This window comes from Vombatus ursinus, unplaced genomic scaffold (assembly GCF_900497805.2).
Source record: "Vombatus ursinus unplaced genomic scaffold, bare-nosed wombat genome assembly UNPS02006779.1, whole genome shotgun sequence".
NCBI lineage: Eukaryota > Metazoa > Chordata > Mammalia > Diprotodontia > Vombatidae > Vombatus > Vombatus ursinus.
The window spans coordinates 1,662,493-1,678,802 of NW_020946557.1; the positions used below are offsets into that span (position 1 = coordinate 1,662,493).

At 37.7% G+C, this 16,310-nt stretch overlaps 1 pseudogene; it reads right to left on the reverse strand.

Moving 5' to 3' along the window:
- Positions 1-15,949, reverse strand: part of LOC114033118 — a 38,719-nt pseudogene extending 22,770 nt beyond the window's left edge.
- Positions 15,950-16,310: the final 361 nt, after the last annotated feature.

The following is a 16,310-nucleotide window of genomic DNA, read 5'->3' on the forward strand; positions in this document are numbered from 1 at the left end:
AGCCTTGTTGTCAAATGCTTTCAATGAGGATGAACATGGCATCAAGGTCAGCTACTGCACTGATGGTAAATTCTTCACCTTGAAAAAAACTACAAGCCAAGACCAAAATGGAGGGTGTGTTGGTCCGTGATTTTCTGTTTGCAGGTGATCGTGCACTCAATGCAGTCTCTGAAGCTGAGATGCAACAAAGCATGGATTGATTATCTGCTGCTTGTGCTAATTTTGGCCTAACAATTAACACCAAGAAAACATAGGGGCTCCATCAGCCACCACCACACCATCCATACATGAAAACATCGGTTACAGTAAATGGAGAAGTTCTGAATGCTGTGGATAAATTCACTTACTTTGGTAGTGTATTTTCCAGGCATGTACACATTGATAATGAGGTTGACGCATGGATTGTCCAAACTAGCTCAGTGTTTGGGAGGCTCTGAAGGAAAGTATGGGAGAGAAGAGGTATTAGACGGACTACCAAACTGAAGGTCTACAGAGTCATTGTGCTGATCTCATTGTTGCGTGCCTGTGAAACCAGGACAGTATGCCAGCACCATGCCAGGAAACTGAATCGCTTCCATTTGAATTGTCTTGGGAAGATTCTGAAGATCACCTGGAAGGATAAGGTACTAGATACTCAGGTCCTTTCTCAAACTAAACTGCCAAGCATTCAAACTCTGCTTCAGAGAGTGCAACTTTGATGGGCTGGCCACATTGTTTGAATGCAAAATGTATACTTACCAAAAAGACTATTTTATGGAGGACTCAGAGGAAGCGTTCACATGGTGGTCAGAAGAACTGATATAAGGACACTCTCAGGGCCCCACTTAAGAACTTTGGAATTGATCGTGTGACATGGGAGACATTGGCATGGGATCACTTACATGGCATGCTCACATCAGAAAAGGTGCTGTGCTCTATGAGCAAAGCAGAACTGAAATAGCTCAAGAGAAACACAAGATATACAGAAAGAATACACATTAGAGAATCCACCCCAAAGGTTCACACGGACTATTTGTGTCTGACCTCTGGTAGGACATTCCACACTTGTATTGGTCTGATCAGCCACAGTTGGACACACTGTAACTTGACTCTAGCATAGTGATGTCATTTTGGTCCTCTTTGAAAATGAAGAATAACAACCAACCAATGAAGGCCTAGGAAAGGTGATGGAAGATGGACTATATATGAAGGCCAGAAGAAGGATGAATAAAGTGAATTGGCAGGCCCTGGCCAGTTATTGGAGATGTGGAAGAAGAAAAAGTCAAATATGACCACAAAGTTATAAACATGGGAGAATGTGTGAATGGTGGTAGCATAAATAGACATAGTAATGTAGAAAGTAAGAACAACCACAGAGGAAATATGGTAAGTTTAGCTTTACATATATTGCATTTGAGGTGTCTGTGGGATATCTGGGTATAGAATTTCTTTCTTTCTTCTTTCTTCTTTTTCTTTTTTCTTTTTCTTTTATTTTTTTCTCAATTACATGTAAATAAAAATTTTTCACATTCATTTTATTTTTTGTTTGTTTGTTTTCTTTGCTAGGCAATGAGGTTAAGTGATTTGCCCAGGGTCACACAGCTAGTAAGTATCAAGTGTCTGAGGTTGGATTTGAACTCAGGTTCTCCTGACTCTAGGGCCAGTGCTTTATCCATTGCGCCACCTTGCTGCCCCAGCCATCCACATTCATTTAAAAAAAATATTTGAGTAGTATATTCTTTCCCTCCCTATCTTCTTTTTTAACCTATTTACTTATCTCCTATTTACCTATCTCCTTGAGAAGGAAAGCAATTTGACATAGATTATACATGTGTAGTCATGCAAAACATTTCCATATTAGCTATATTGTAAAAGAAAACTAAAAATAAGAAAAAAATGATAAAAAAGTATGCTTTAATTTGCACTCCAACTCTATCAGTTCTTTCTCTGGAAATGGATAGCATTTTTCATCATAAGTTCCCCAGAATTGTGTTGGATCATCGTATTGCTGAGAGTAGCTGTCATTCACAATTGTTCATCATATATGATTGCTATTACTGAGTACAGTGTTCTCCTGGTTTGGCTCATTTCACTTTGCATCAGTTCATGTAAGTCTTCCTAGGTTTTTCTGAAAATCATCCTGTTCATCATTTCTTATAGTATTCCATCACAATCACATACCGTAATTTGTTTAGGCATTCTCCAGTTGATGGGCATCCCCTTAATTTCTAATTCTTTACTACCACAAAAAGAGCTGCTATAAATCTTTTTGTACATAAAGGTCCTTTTCCTTTTCCTTTGACCCCCTTAGTGTACAGACCTAGTGATGGTATTGCTGGCTCAAAGAGCATATATAGTTTTGTAACACTTTGGGCATAGTTCCATATTGCTCTCCAGAATGGTTAGATCAGTTCACAAGTTCACCATCAAGGTATTAGAGTCCCAATTTTCCCACACACTAACATTTGTCATTTTCCTTTTCTGTCATATTATCCTTTTTGATAGGTGTGAGAGGGTACCTCAAAGTTGTTTTAATTTGCATTTCTCTAATCAATAGTGATTTATAGCATTTTTTATATGACTATAGGTAGCTTTGATTTCTTATTCTGAAAACTGCCTGTTCATATCCTTTGACCACTAATTAATTAGGAAATGACTTGTATTCTTATAGAGTTGATTCAGTTCTCTATATATTTGAGAAATGAGGACTTTATCAGAAAAACTTACTATAATTTTTTCCCTATTTCCTACTTTCCTTCTCATCTTGGCTGCATTGATTTTGTTTGTATAAAACCTTTTTTAATTTGATGTAATCAAAATTATCCATTTTATAACCCATGATACTCTTTATCTCTTGTTTGAATATAAAATCTTCCCTTATCCATAAATCTGACAGGTAAACTATTCCTTGTTGTTGTTGAATCATTTTAGTTGTGTCCATTCTCTGTGACTCCATTTAGGGTTTTCTTGGCAAAGCTACTGGACTGGTTTGCCATTTCCTTCTCCAGCTCATTTAACAGATGAGAAACTGAGAAAAACAGAATTAAGGGACTTGCCCGGGGTCACCCAACAAGTGTCTAAGGTTGGATTTGAATTCAGGTCTTCCTTATTCCAGAGCCAGCTCTCTATTCACTGAGTCACCTAGCTGCCCTTATACTGTTCCATGCTGCCCTAATTAGCTTAGGATATCACCCTTTATGTCCAAATCAAGTACCCATTTTAACCTTATTTTGGTATATGGTGTGAGATGTTGATTCATTCCTTCATCTGCCAAATTCAAAACTAGTTTTGTTTTGGATTCTTCCTTCTCCCTCAACTCTCAAGTCAAATCAATTATTAAACCTTGATAATTCTACTACAGATTTCCTTGTGTCCATCTATCCCTTTCCCTCTGCTCTCACTGCCACAAATCTGGTAGAGATACTTATTAGCACATTCATTCCCTATAGCAAAAAAACCTCCTAATTGGTTTTTCTACCATTAATCTCTCACCTCCAATCTAAACTCTGGATATATTACACTGGCCCAGGCCTCCACACCACTTCATGGGCTCTTCCACACCATGCCACTTCTATTTGAACTTTTGTTTCTACCTCTTTCCTACCAGTAACTTGAATTCCACTCTCCGCCCCTCAGCTCTGATCAGCTTTTGCTTTATCATGTCAGAACCCAGGACTCCCACTGCATCTGGCAGTATGCTAAGCTATATCCTTCCCTTCCCCCCCTTCTTCCTTTTCCAGCTTCTCTTTATGTGTTTTCCTCTTTTAGAACGTCAGTGATGATATCTGATCTAAACTTTATATTTCCTCCAGTACTTTGCACATAGTTTTGTTGCTTTGTCAATTTTTTTAGTCATGTCTGACTCTTTGTGACACCATTTTGGGTTTTCTCAGCAAAGATACTGGAGTGGTTTGCCATTTCCTTCTCTAGATCATTTTACAGATGACAAAACTGAGGCACACAGGGTTAAATGACTTACTCAGGGTCATGCAGCTAGTAAGTGTCTGAGGTCAGATTTGAATTCAGGAAGATGAATCTTCCTTACTTTAGGCCTGGCACTCTATCCACTGTGGCACTTAGCTGCCTTTTGCAAGTGTAGATGCTTGTTTTCCCTTTGTTTAGCCCAGTGCCTGTCATATACTAAGCACTTAAATGCTCTCTCTGTCTCTTTTTGTCTCTCTCTCTGTCTCTGCCTCTTTCTTTTTCCCAACTCAAATTTTCCATCTTCCATAAAGCCTTCTTTATTATCAAAAACTAATGGCTTTTACTCATTTGGACTTTACACAATCACTTTGTACATCCCTTGTGTACATATCATGCAATATTTTGAAATGTAGTCATTTGCATGTCACATCCCCATACTATACCATAAGCTCCATAAAGACAGGGACAAAATTTATCTGATCTCTATTTCCCTACTACTTTGAATATAATAGACACTTAATAAATGATGATTCAATTAATTTAAATATTAAGAACAACCTTATAATTCTATTAAAATATAACTATTTGAAAATCAAATGGATTACTACTGAAGTGAGTTTCCTAGTATTAAAAGTATTCAAGTACGGTCTGGATGACCACTGGTCATTCATATTGCCAATTCTTGCAAGAGGGAAAATAGTCTCTAGCATTCCTTCTAATTCTCAGATTCTACAGTTCTTCAATTTGACTGTATTAGAACTTGAAAAGTTCCTACCTATTTTTCTTTTTTTATTATCCTTTTTATTCAAACCTAAAAACACCAAATAAAGTGAGCATTCCCATATACATTATTGAACAGAAAAGGATTGTAAATGAAACCATACATCTCTATTACATAGAGCTTGCTCTTTAAAAAACACAATAAATTCAACATGTAACTTTCAGAGCTTTTTTGCTTGTTTATTATTTCTTCTTTGCCTGTCTAAGTGCCCTGTAACAATCTTGTAAATTATTCAGGACAGATTTTCTTCTTATTTTAAAGAGAGGAGAAGTAAGGCACAGAAAGGAAATTTACCAGGCCAGCTAGTGATAGAGTTAGAAGCAAATTTGACTATACCGACAGCTGACATTTCACTATTAGATCATCCTGATTTTACCAATCTGTTCCAAGAAATCTCTACCAAGGTTGGTGTGCTCAGAGTTTCATCAAAATAACTACCACTAGAGTGTGTGTGATCTGTATATTTCTTCAGCCTTGAACACAGGTTTGGAGAAAAAAATTAAACAAGAAGTCCTTCAAATACTTTCCCTGAGGTTTTTCCTTAAAATGATTCAACTGATGGCCCTGACAGAAAGAAGTGTGGTGCCAGTAGAGTCAATTTCAAATTCTATCTGCTCAGAGCTAGATTACTTTTAAACTCCACATGCATTTTTTTTTGAGTTACCGGATTAGTAACCCAGCTTCATTTCCTGAGCTTTTTTAAAAATGGAAACCAAAAGACATAGGGAGTGGGGTGCTGGGCCTGGAGTCAGGAAGACTTCAAATCCTGGGTCTGAACCTAGTAAGCTGTGAGACCATGGGCAAGCCACTCAACATCCCTGAACCTCAAGTACTTGACTAAGACTCTTCAGTTACAAACATCCTCACTGGCTAAAATCATGCAACCTTCACATATTAATAGAAACTATTGAAATAGAAACATTCTATATGACATTAATATTTAAAAATCTTGATTTACCCAATACTTCAATTACCAATTGGGGATTTTTTTAGTGAAGCAATTGGGGTTAAGTGACTTGCCCAAGGTCACACAGCTAGGAAGTATTATGTGTCTGAGGCCTGATTTGAACTCAGGTCCTCCTGACTTCAGGGACGGTGCTCTATCCATTGCACCACCTAGCTACCCCTAATTGGGGATCTTCTGAGGGGAGCGAGATGCAATTATTATTATTTACCTGAAAAATGTTCCTAGGTTTTTATGGATGCATAATGTAATTTATCAAAGAGTAGCTAGGTGGTACAGTGGATAGAGTGTTGGGCCTGGAGTCAGGAAGACTCATCCTCCTGAGTTCAAATCTGGCCTCAGACATTTACTAGCTGTGTGACCCTGGGCAAGTCACTTAACCCTGTTTGCCTCAGTTTCCTCGACCATAAAATGAGTTGGAGAAGGAAATGGCAAACCACTCCAGTGTCTTTGCTAAGAAAACCCCAAATGGGGTCATGAAGAGTTGGACATGACTGAAACAACTGAACAAAGTAATATATCATCTTCTTTAAGTTCACCAGGTATTACTCTTCAGGCTATATTTTTATGACCCTTCTGTCTCTTTTTAGGTGACAGAGCTGGGAGGGATCCTGACAGGTTATTGAGTCACATATAAAGAAGTGATGCTTAATTATCTGGGAGTTAACAAAGTAATCCAATGACAAACAGGCGTGAAATTTTACTCTTCCATAGGTAGGTCAAGTACAAAGTTAGTGGAAGGGGACACTTAAGCTTCACAAGTCATAGCTTACATTTATGGAGCACTTTACAGGATAAAAAACTAGTATTGATGTAGTGTTTTTAGTTTTGCAAAACACTCTAAATACATCATTTAGTGTGATCCTGACAATAATCCTATTCAATAAATACTATCATCATTATAATTGTCACCATTATTTCTATTTTATAGATAATCACACAGACTCATAGAGGGTAAATAACTTGTCTAAGGTCACAATAAAGCAAGGAGCTATGTCTTAATCACAAATTTTCTTAATCTAAAACCAGCACATTTTCTACTAAATAATGCAGGCTATATAGGCAATCTGGTTCCTGTGACTCATATCGTCATGGCATGTTTCAATTTAGGAAGCACCTTCCTCACACCATCTTTATGATATATAGAAGGAAAGTATTGTTATTCCCATTTATGGATGGGAAAATTGAGGCATAGATAGGTGAAGTGACTTGCCAAGGTCACACAACTAGTAAATGTTAAAGTCAGGATTCGTACTCTTGAGCTGTGCTTTTGGATTCTGCCTCAAAGACCTGCCCTCTCCCTATGTCCCACAGCTTTAAGGATTCTTTGGTCAAAGCCTACCTTTTCCCAATCAGCTACCATTTTTTTTTCTCCTAGTGGTGGTAACAGTGTCTATATTCCTGGGTGAAGTCAAGTTTCACCTGAATCTTTTAATCTCTGGTCTAATCCAGGAATGTCCACCTTCATATTCAATTCAATTCAGTTCAATTGACCAAGCATTTATCTAGTACTATTAAGGGTATTAAGACATTTTGCAAATATGTGTTTATATGTATAAAGGTATATGTATAGATACATGCGTACATACATATGTGTACATATATTTTGTATGTATGTACACATTCACATGTGTATATAAATGTATATATATACATAATACCTATATTATACATGTGTGTACATTATATATATATGTATGTATATATAAGCTCATATTCCATTGTCATAAAGATGATTTACTGTTGCTTGTGCAGGTAGGGTGTATGAAGAGGGCAGGGACTGTTTTTGCCTTTCATTGTCTTACTAGAGCTAAACACACTGCTCGAGACACAGTAAGCACTTAAATGCTTGTTGACTTCAATAAGCTCTAGAAATGAGATATTCCCAATATTGAATACCAAGCATGGAAAATGGTAAGTTATTTCAAGTCAATTCTACCTCTGAATGACCTTTTTCCCCTTCTCCTTCCTCCCCAGCCCTACACACACACACACACACGCCAACAGCCTAGATTTGTTCTGAAGTCCAGGGTTCTGGAGGCAGCTTTGAGGCAAACTTGGGTTTGATAATCATTCCTGAAATTACCTTAATTTTTCCTTAGGACCAAATTTTTGTGTGATTTGGAGCTGGAAGAAAACTTAAAGATTATCTAGTCCAAGGCACGTATTCTATGGATGAGAAAGCTGAGAGCCAGAGGAGGGAATGACTTGCCCAAGGTCACTGATAGAGCTGGATTTTGAGACCAGGTCCTATGATTCCAAATCCAGTGTTTTTTCTACCACTCAATATTGCTTCTTTGATCCCCAAAGTGCCTCTGGACATCTTAGAGATGCTCTGCCCTAATGATGAACAGAGATAGAATTTGACCTCCTGGGGCTGTTACACATGGGATGGATCCTATTTCAGCCTTTTAAGTCCTGGATCTGAGGAAGGTATTCACTCTGGGGGAAATAAATCATGCTGAGGAAAGTGGATACTTAGAAAAGAAAAATCAGAATGAGTGAATCCTGTCTTCCTTGGAACTCTTTATCTGAGTTTCAGAAAGTCTTCTTTTCATATTACCTTATACAGTAAACTCTGAAAATGTATGTTTAGGGAGTACATAGGGGCTTGAAACCATGAATGCAGATGACAGTAAAAGTGTGTTTGCAGATAGCAATTGCTCTAAATACAAAGAGGAAAAAAAAGAAAATCTAGCGATTATTTCAATTAAAAAGACTCTTCTGTTAGCCAGATTGTCTGTTGCATTTGAACAGAATGTTGGCAGAACCATAAGGAGAGAGAGTATTGGCCTTGGAATGAGATCTTTAGAAGATCAATTAGAAGAATTAGAACATCAAGACTTTAAGACTAGTTTCCACTCCTTCCTAGATGTGGGACCTTGGGAAATTTGCTTCATACTTCACCTGGATAATCTTTCTTCCATGCTGAATTCTATTCCCTACCCCATCTTTCTTTCAGTATGAGGCCCACTATTTTTTTTTCAGGTAAGGGGCATCAGCCATAGACTTCCTATGTCTATGACCAGGGGTGTTGTGAGGCTCAAATTAGATACTTTATGGAAAGCATTTTACAAACCCTAAAGTGCCATATAAATGGCAATCATCATCACCGCTACCACCACCACCACCACAACCATTACCACCACCACCATCATCATCATCATCATCATCATCATCATCATCATTATCATTCTACAGTAACCAGGCCTCCAGTCTGGTGATAACTTCCTTCCCTGAGCTATCTACTGTACTTCTGCTGAGCTCAGTGTTTATAGAGCAATACAAAAGTTTGCTGTTTAGCAACCTGACTGTCTGGGAAAAAATATGCACACATTCTTAAATTTAATATGCATTATTAACAGTTTAAAAAAATCTATACAATTAACAGAATGATGAATCAAGCCATGATTTGTAGAGAATGCCAAATTTCGAGGTATAAATATTCACAAATATTCACAATTGGTTATCTCAAACCCCAGAGCTGGCTCCAGCATGCCTCTGGGCATGATTTCCTAGACCAAGACACCTTTCTCTGATACCACTCTGATTACCACTATATGTTATATTCTCCTTGAGGACAAGGGCTTCATCTCTTTTACCTTTGTATCTTCAACCTTACCACAGTGCTTGGCACATAGTAAATACTCAATAATACTTTGTCAATTCATTCATTCATTTCCCCTCCTTTGGTTTCAATTTCTTCTTTTATAAAATGAGTAAATGGACTAAATGTTCTCTAACATCCCCTCGACTCTGATAATTGAGGGATCTGTGACAGTATTGTCCAGTGTTCTGTCTAGCCATAGAACAGCAACCAAATTATCCAAGTTGGTTATTTATCATGTAACCTTTAAAATGTGCAGTTTCAAGGGAAAGAGATTTCACTGTTCCTGTCCCCTCTCTCCCTCCGGTCCTCCAGCAAACCAGTCCAACATTTAATTGTCTTCATAGTAAAGAAAAGCTTAGCTTAGTACACCAGAAGAGTCTCTCAGCAGCCATCTGTTCCAACCTCTTACTCCAGTGCAGGAATCTCCTTTACAGTAGTATTCATAAATGGTCATCTAGTCTCTATTTGCACATTTTGAGTAGTGTGGAGCTCACTACCTAGCAAGGCATTTCATTACCTTTTGGACAATTCTATTGGTGAGAAATTCCTCCTTGTGCCCAACCCATATTTTTGTTTCTTTAATTTATCTCATTTCCTCCCATTTTGCCTTCTTTGGACCTAAGAAATATCTGGTCAGCATTCTCCTTGTCAGTAGCCCATCACATTCAGGAAGAGAGTTGTTACTGGTAATGACACAGTAGAAGGGTGCAGTATTTGGAGTCAGAGGACCTGGGATTGAGTTCTGGCTTTGCTCTTCACTTGGGCAAGTCCTTAACTCCTCTGGGCCTCAATTATTTGGCTATGAAAAATGAAGGAGTTGTATGGCCTCTTTGTTCCTTTCCAGAGCTATCAATGATCTTGCAATCATCCTCCTGACCTTGGTCTTTTCCAGACTAATTCTACTTGTTTTAAGTTTCCCTCATTTTATATGCCCTTCGATATTTGTATGCCTTCCAATGGTTTCTATGTTCTTCTTTGTCTTCTGAAGCTCTGTGACTCTCTGTCTCCCTAACAGGAGGAACGTGGATGAGCCATCTGCCCACAGATGCCATTCTTGGGTGTTACTGTTGCTCCTAAGAGCCAGACAAGATGGCAAAAAAAAAAAAGACAAAACAGTAAGCACTCCTTATGGCTTTATGAGGAGTGGAAAATACACTGGCTCTGGAGTCATAGGACCCAGCCAAATCCTGCCAGTGATACTGAGTGTTTATAACCTTGGGCAAGTACTCCCAACCTGCTTGCCTAAAGATGATGATAATGATTAACATTTATATAGTGCCTACTTTGTGCCAGGCATTGTGCTAAGTACTTTATGAATATTATATCATTTGATCCTCATGACAACCCTGGGAGGTAGGGGCTTTTACTGATCCTATTTTAGAGTAGAAGTAAATGAGGCAGCAGAGGTCAAGAGACTTGCCCAGGGTCACATAGCTAGGAAATGTTTGAGGTTGAATTTGAACTCATGTCTTCCTGACTCCAGGCCCAGCAGTCTATGTATTGCACCACCACCTACGTGTTATTGGTATTTGTTCTCCAATTGTCCATATCCATCTCTAAAAGCATCCTGTAACCTTCTGTTTCACAAGGTTTTGGCTCCTTAGCTAGGTTGAGCTCCCTCTTAATTACCTCTTATAGCTAATTGGATGATTCAGGGTTTTTTTTTTTTTTGTTGTTGTTGTTATTTTTGCTCTTTGTTTTTTGCTTCTTGCTGCTAATAGTTTCAAATCTTAGTGACCAATAATATGTGCAACCAACAACACAAAAAAGTTTTAATTTTCTCCTTGACTGAAGCTGGCTCCCTAAAGTTAGGAGTTATTAGGGGGTTGTTTTGTAAACTAGGAAACTGAGCCTACTTGGCAAGTACATTCTGCTTGGGACACAGTAGACAGAGGCCCTGTTAAATATCAGGGATTTAGTTTCCCACCAGATTGTTGGCTGAAGGTCAGGGAGATTGGAACCAAGATGGAAAATCTCCAGTTTTTTTTTTTTTTTTGATGTTACTCACTGGGTCCAACATAGTCCATATTCAAACATCTGTTTTGTTTGGAAATTACCTGCATATTATCAATTCTCCATGCCTTTTTAAAAAATCATAAATTTCCAAACCAAATGGTCCAAAGAGCCTTTAAGATGTCCATATTTTCCAAATCTTGGACTCATTTAGGATCATGGGATTTGCAGGTGGTAAGGGCCTAAGAGGTCATCTAATCCATGCTCCTCACATTTCACATGAGGAAACAGAAGCCCAGAGAAGTGACTTCCCCTAGCACAGTTACATGGTAGATTTGATTCTAGGTCTTCTGATGTTTGGAATTGTCCTATAATTGCATATAGAATCTAGCATTTCTGACACAAGGAAGCACAATTAACTATTGAGATGGTGTGGTAGTAGGTTTTTCTGATTGATTTCTGAGAGCAGACATTATAGTGGAAGAAATTTCTGGGAGATGATGAGATGGGATCAATTGTTAGTCACTGCAGGTATATTTCCTTCCTTAATTCATCTTCAACACACAAACACACAAATACACACACACACACACACACACACACGCACACACAACTCTTACTCTCTCTGGATTCAGGTACCTCTCTCAACACACCTTTCTCCAAGCATCGATACTCTGCCTGGACTCCTTCCTCAATAATCATACTCCTACTCCATTATACCCACCTCATTCCAGTGATTCTATTGATGTAGAAATCCCATTGCTCTCTTCCAGCTGCCTGTTTTTTTGATCTCGTGCACTTCAACCCTATGGTAGCAGGTTGTGGGTGAAATCTGAAATAACTGAAGAAACAAAGGTTCGAGCTTCTGAGCATATCTATTTATTAATGTATGCCAACTGCATAACAAATTGGGACCAGACCTCCTCAGCTTTGCACTGGTCCCCAAATACAGGTGGAGACAGATACTTATGTATTAAAACAATCAAATAAGACCAATCAATTAAAAGAAAACAATTTATAGGGTACAAGGCAGGATATAAAATTAGGTTATCTGATTTCTAAATGGAGGAAAAATTAGGGGGGTTTCCAAGTTGGGAGGGTGAGAGTAAACAGGTGAAATTCCTTAAAAATCAGAAAAAAGAAGTGTTTCCCCGGTCCCCAAGTGTCTGTATTCAATGAAATGAACAGAGAAATACAATAGCTGATTGACTGGTACAGGGACAGTTTTTAGATAATACATATGAGTTTCTTGAGATGTATAATTGTGAGAAAACTCTTTACATCAATCTTTGGATCTGAATGGGATTTTGGTCAGCATAATCTAGGTTCTTAGTTAAGGGTCTTTAAGCAATAGGTAGAGGTGGTCTAACTTTCCAGTCATGTAGGGCTATGTTCAAACAAAGCAATACATTTCCTCACAATTCTCCTAATTAAATAAAGTTTTCTCACAAGACAGAAATTGGACTAGTCCCATAATTGAATCGAAAAGGAACTGAGCTAGCTCCAGAATTGAGTCACAAGAGGGAGGTAGTGTGGTTCACTCAATTCCCACAATTACTTCATACCCCACCTCCAGTACCCCATTCCAGATTTGCCTACCCCCTTCATTGTGCTTTCTGAAGTACTTTCGTCTTACACCTCTTGCTTTCTGACTCCTTCCATCTTCTGGCACCAACTGAGACCTGGTTCCCTCTTGATGACACTGCTTCCCTTATCACTGGTTTTGATAGAGGAGTCAGGATACTCTTTTCTGACTTTTGACACTCCCAGTATCTTCTTCTACCACTAAGCTACCTTACCTCCTTTGAGGTTCATGCTATCCAAATTTATCACCCAAAGTAGATCTTGGTGGTCAATTATCCCTAGGACATTTTCCTTCCTTCCTTCCTCAATGGATTTGTTGACTAACTCACGGCCTTTCCCTCTTCATCCAATGCAGTCCTCATATTAGGGAATACACACATGTACATAGTACACACACATATATAGACACACACATGAACATATATGCACATATATGCATATGTATATGCAAATATAGAAATTATATTTATAAATTATGCATATATATCAATACTCCATCAAATAAATTAATTTACTAGATCTTCAAGCTGCTCACTGCTCATGCTTCTTTTCAGTGACATTTAGAAATGGTCATACATGTGATTTGCCAATACCCACAAGCGTTCCAATTTTATTTTCGCCAACCCCCAAATTCCCTTATTTGATCATAGTCTTTTACCATTCCTCCTTTCCCTCTGCCTTAAGACTCCAACCCTGTTCTTCTTCTTTACTGTAACCTCCATTCCCTCTATCCCTCAATTCTTTCCCAGACCACCACCCCTGCACTGACTACATTCTTGTTTTCTTCCCTATCTTGGCTCACTGGTTAGCCAATTTAACTCTGCACTATCATCTCCTCATGAATTCTTTACTTCTTTGTCTTATCACTGATCAAGCTGTATTAATTTAAACACCAGCCCTGGATTACTCCCGCCATCTGTTTCCTCTATTCTTATTCATGTGCTGCTGAAGGCAGCTGAAAGAAATCATTACAGGTTCCTCTGAAAATGTTATCTAATCTGACTTAGGTTTTTTTCTTTTTTATTACTTTCTTTTGGTCCTTCCTTCTTGAAGAAGATCATGACATCAGGAAAGTGATGTCATGACTTGAAAGTGAATTGGATTTAAGTGAGGCAGGGCTGTGCAAAGTCACCAGCCTTGTAGATCAATCTGAATTAGGACCTCACAGTAGAAAAGTAAACATTCAACTACTCCACAATCAATTCACTATCCAACTCTCCTCTGGGGCTGGCCCAAACTTTCTTCTCTCTCCTCAAGTACCGTGTAGGTTCTTTTTCCCCTACCTTTTAAACTATGGACCTCTCATCACACTTAAGTAAAAAAAAAAATGGGGCCATTTGAAGGGAGGTTCCCCCTTTCTTTTCTTCCTCTTCTCACATAATTCAACCCTATTATTTCATTCTTCACTACAATCTCAGATAAAGAGTTGGCCCTTCTCCTTACCAAGGCCAACCTGTTTACCTATATTCTTTAAACATTTTCTTTTTTTTTACATTTTAAGTTCCAAATTCTCTTCTTTCCTCCAGACCCTCTTCCAGCATTGAGAAGGCAAGCAATATGATATCAACTATACATGTAAAACCATACAAAAACATATTTCCATATTATTCTTTTTGAAAAAGAAAGCAAGAAAAATAAAGGAAAAAAGTATGCTTCAATCTGCATTCAGAGTTCATCAGTTCTGTCTATGGAGGTGGATAGCATTTTTCATAATGAGTTCTTTGGGATTGTCTTGGATCACAGTCACAGCTGATCATTGTTATAATATCCCTTTGTTGGGGATTTCTATAATCTCTTTTTTACAGTTGTCCTACCTCTAAACTGAGACCTCCCGAAGTTGCTGTTGCTGCCAAGTTCCCCAGCTGGTGTTGCTGCAGAGTGAGCTCTGGGCCCGTGCCCACCCCAGTATGATAGACCTTCTTATCTCCTAAGTTGTCTTGGTCTGGAAAAATGTCTCACCTCAACCTTTGTGCTCTGCCATTTCAGAATTCAATTTGAGGTATAATAATAATTATTATTATTTTGGCAGGGGATATATTTTTTTTAATAGACAACCAAAATATTAAAAGATGGTAAAAATGAATGAAAATAATGTTTGTTCTTCATTAAGTTATTATCATCAAATGACTGCTGAAGCACTAAAATGCATTTTTCTTTAACCTTTCACAATGACCTTAGTTATTTTCTACTAGGACATAAAGGTAAATGTTTTCATTATCTGTTAAAGATCCAATTAGACATAAATGAAACTGTTTCAAATTAAAAATCTATCAAACATTCTTAATAAATGATTGTGTTGTTGAGGTTTCTTAGTTTTCACATGCAAATTTTAGTTTGTTCTACTATATAATTAATGCATTTTTAAAATCTGAGGCACAGATTGAGAGTTCTAGCTAGTTTGACAATTATAATTGATTTAATGAAATTCTTGCTGCAAAAATAATGATTGATTTTCATTACCTTTTAAAATTGGAACATATGTGAACATTAAATAAATTGAAGAAACAGTGATGGTCTCCGAATGCACATTATTACTTTTTAAAAAACACATCAATTGATATACATACATCATTTTTAAGAAGATGTCAATCACTGTTGTCCTTTAGCAATTAATGAGTGTGAGCCTTAATGAGATTTTTCCAAAAAATGTTTTGTAGCACCTCACACGCTGCTCACATGCAGTCTCAAAGTCAGAGTCATTTCCACAATATGGATCTCTAATAATGAGTTGTTTCTGTGGATCATAGCTTCCAAGAAGTTCAATTTTAGCTTGGCAGTTTTTAACTTGATTAACTTTTCTATTGAAATCTCTCTGATTGCTTTCCTCCATACATATAATCAAAGGTCAGGAAATCTTCTTTGGTAATCTGCCTGGCCATATGATTCATGGTAATGTCATATTTCTTCATGCAAGCTTGCACTTGCAGGGGGATTTCTTATTTCATATGTAGATGTTGCTGCACTGTCTATCTGCCACTTGTCTGAAATATTTTGATCACCAAGTTTCCTAAAAACTGCTTCTCCTATAGGTGAACGACAAATATTAACTTTACTGCCTGCTGATGTTTCACTTTGAGGAACTAAATAAAGCAATGGAAGTCAAGTTGTGGCCCCGGCACATGAACAGCACAGACTTTATTCCCTCTGAGGCCATTTTAATTTCCTAATCTGAGGTGTTTTAAAAAAAAATTTTTGGAGGGACTGTTGGGAGAGCTTAGTTGTAGTGTTTCCTCTACCTCACCATCTTTGATCTACCTCTAATTCTACTTGATTCTATCTTCTTCCATCTTCTCAGACAGATTGCCCTTACTATAATTTCTTCTCTTTATTATCTTCACTTTTTCCTTATCTACTGGTTCCTTCTCTGATATCTATGGCCAAGTTTCCCCCACTCTTAAAATCAATCAATCTATCTATCTATCTAACTATGTATCTATCTATGTATCTATCTATGTATCTATCTATGTGTCTATCTATCTATCTATCTATCTATCTATCTATCTATCTATCTATCT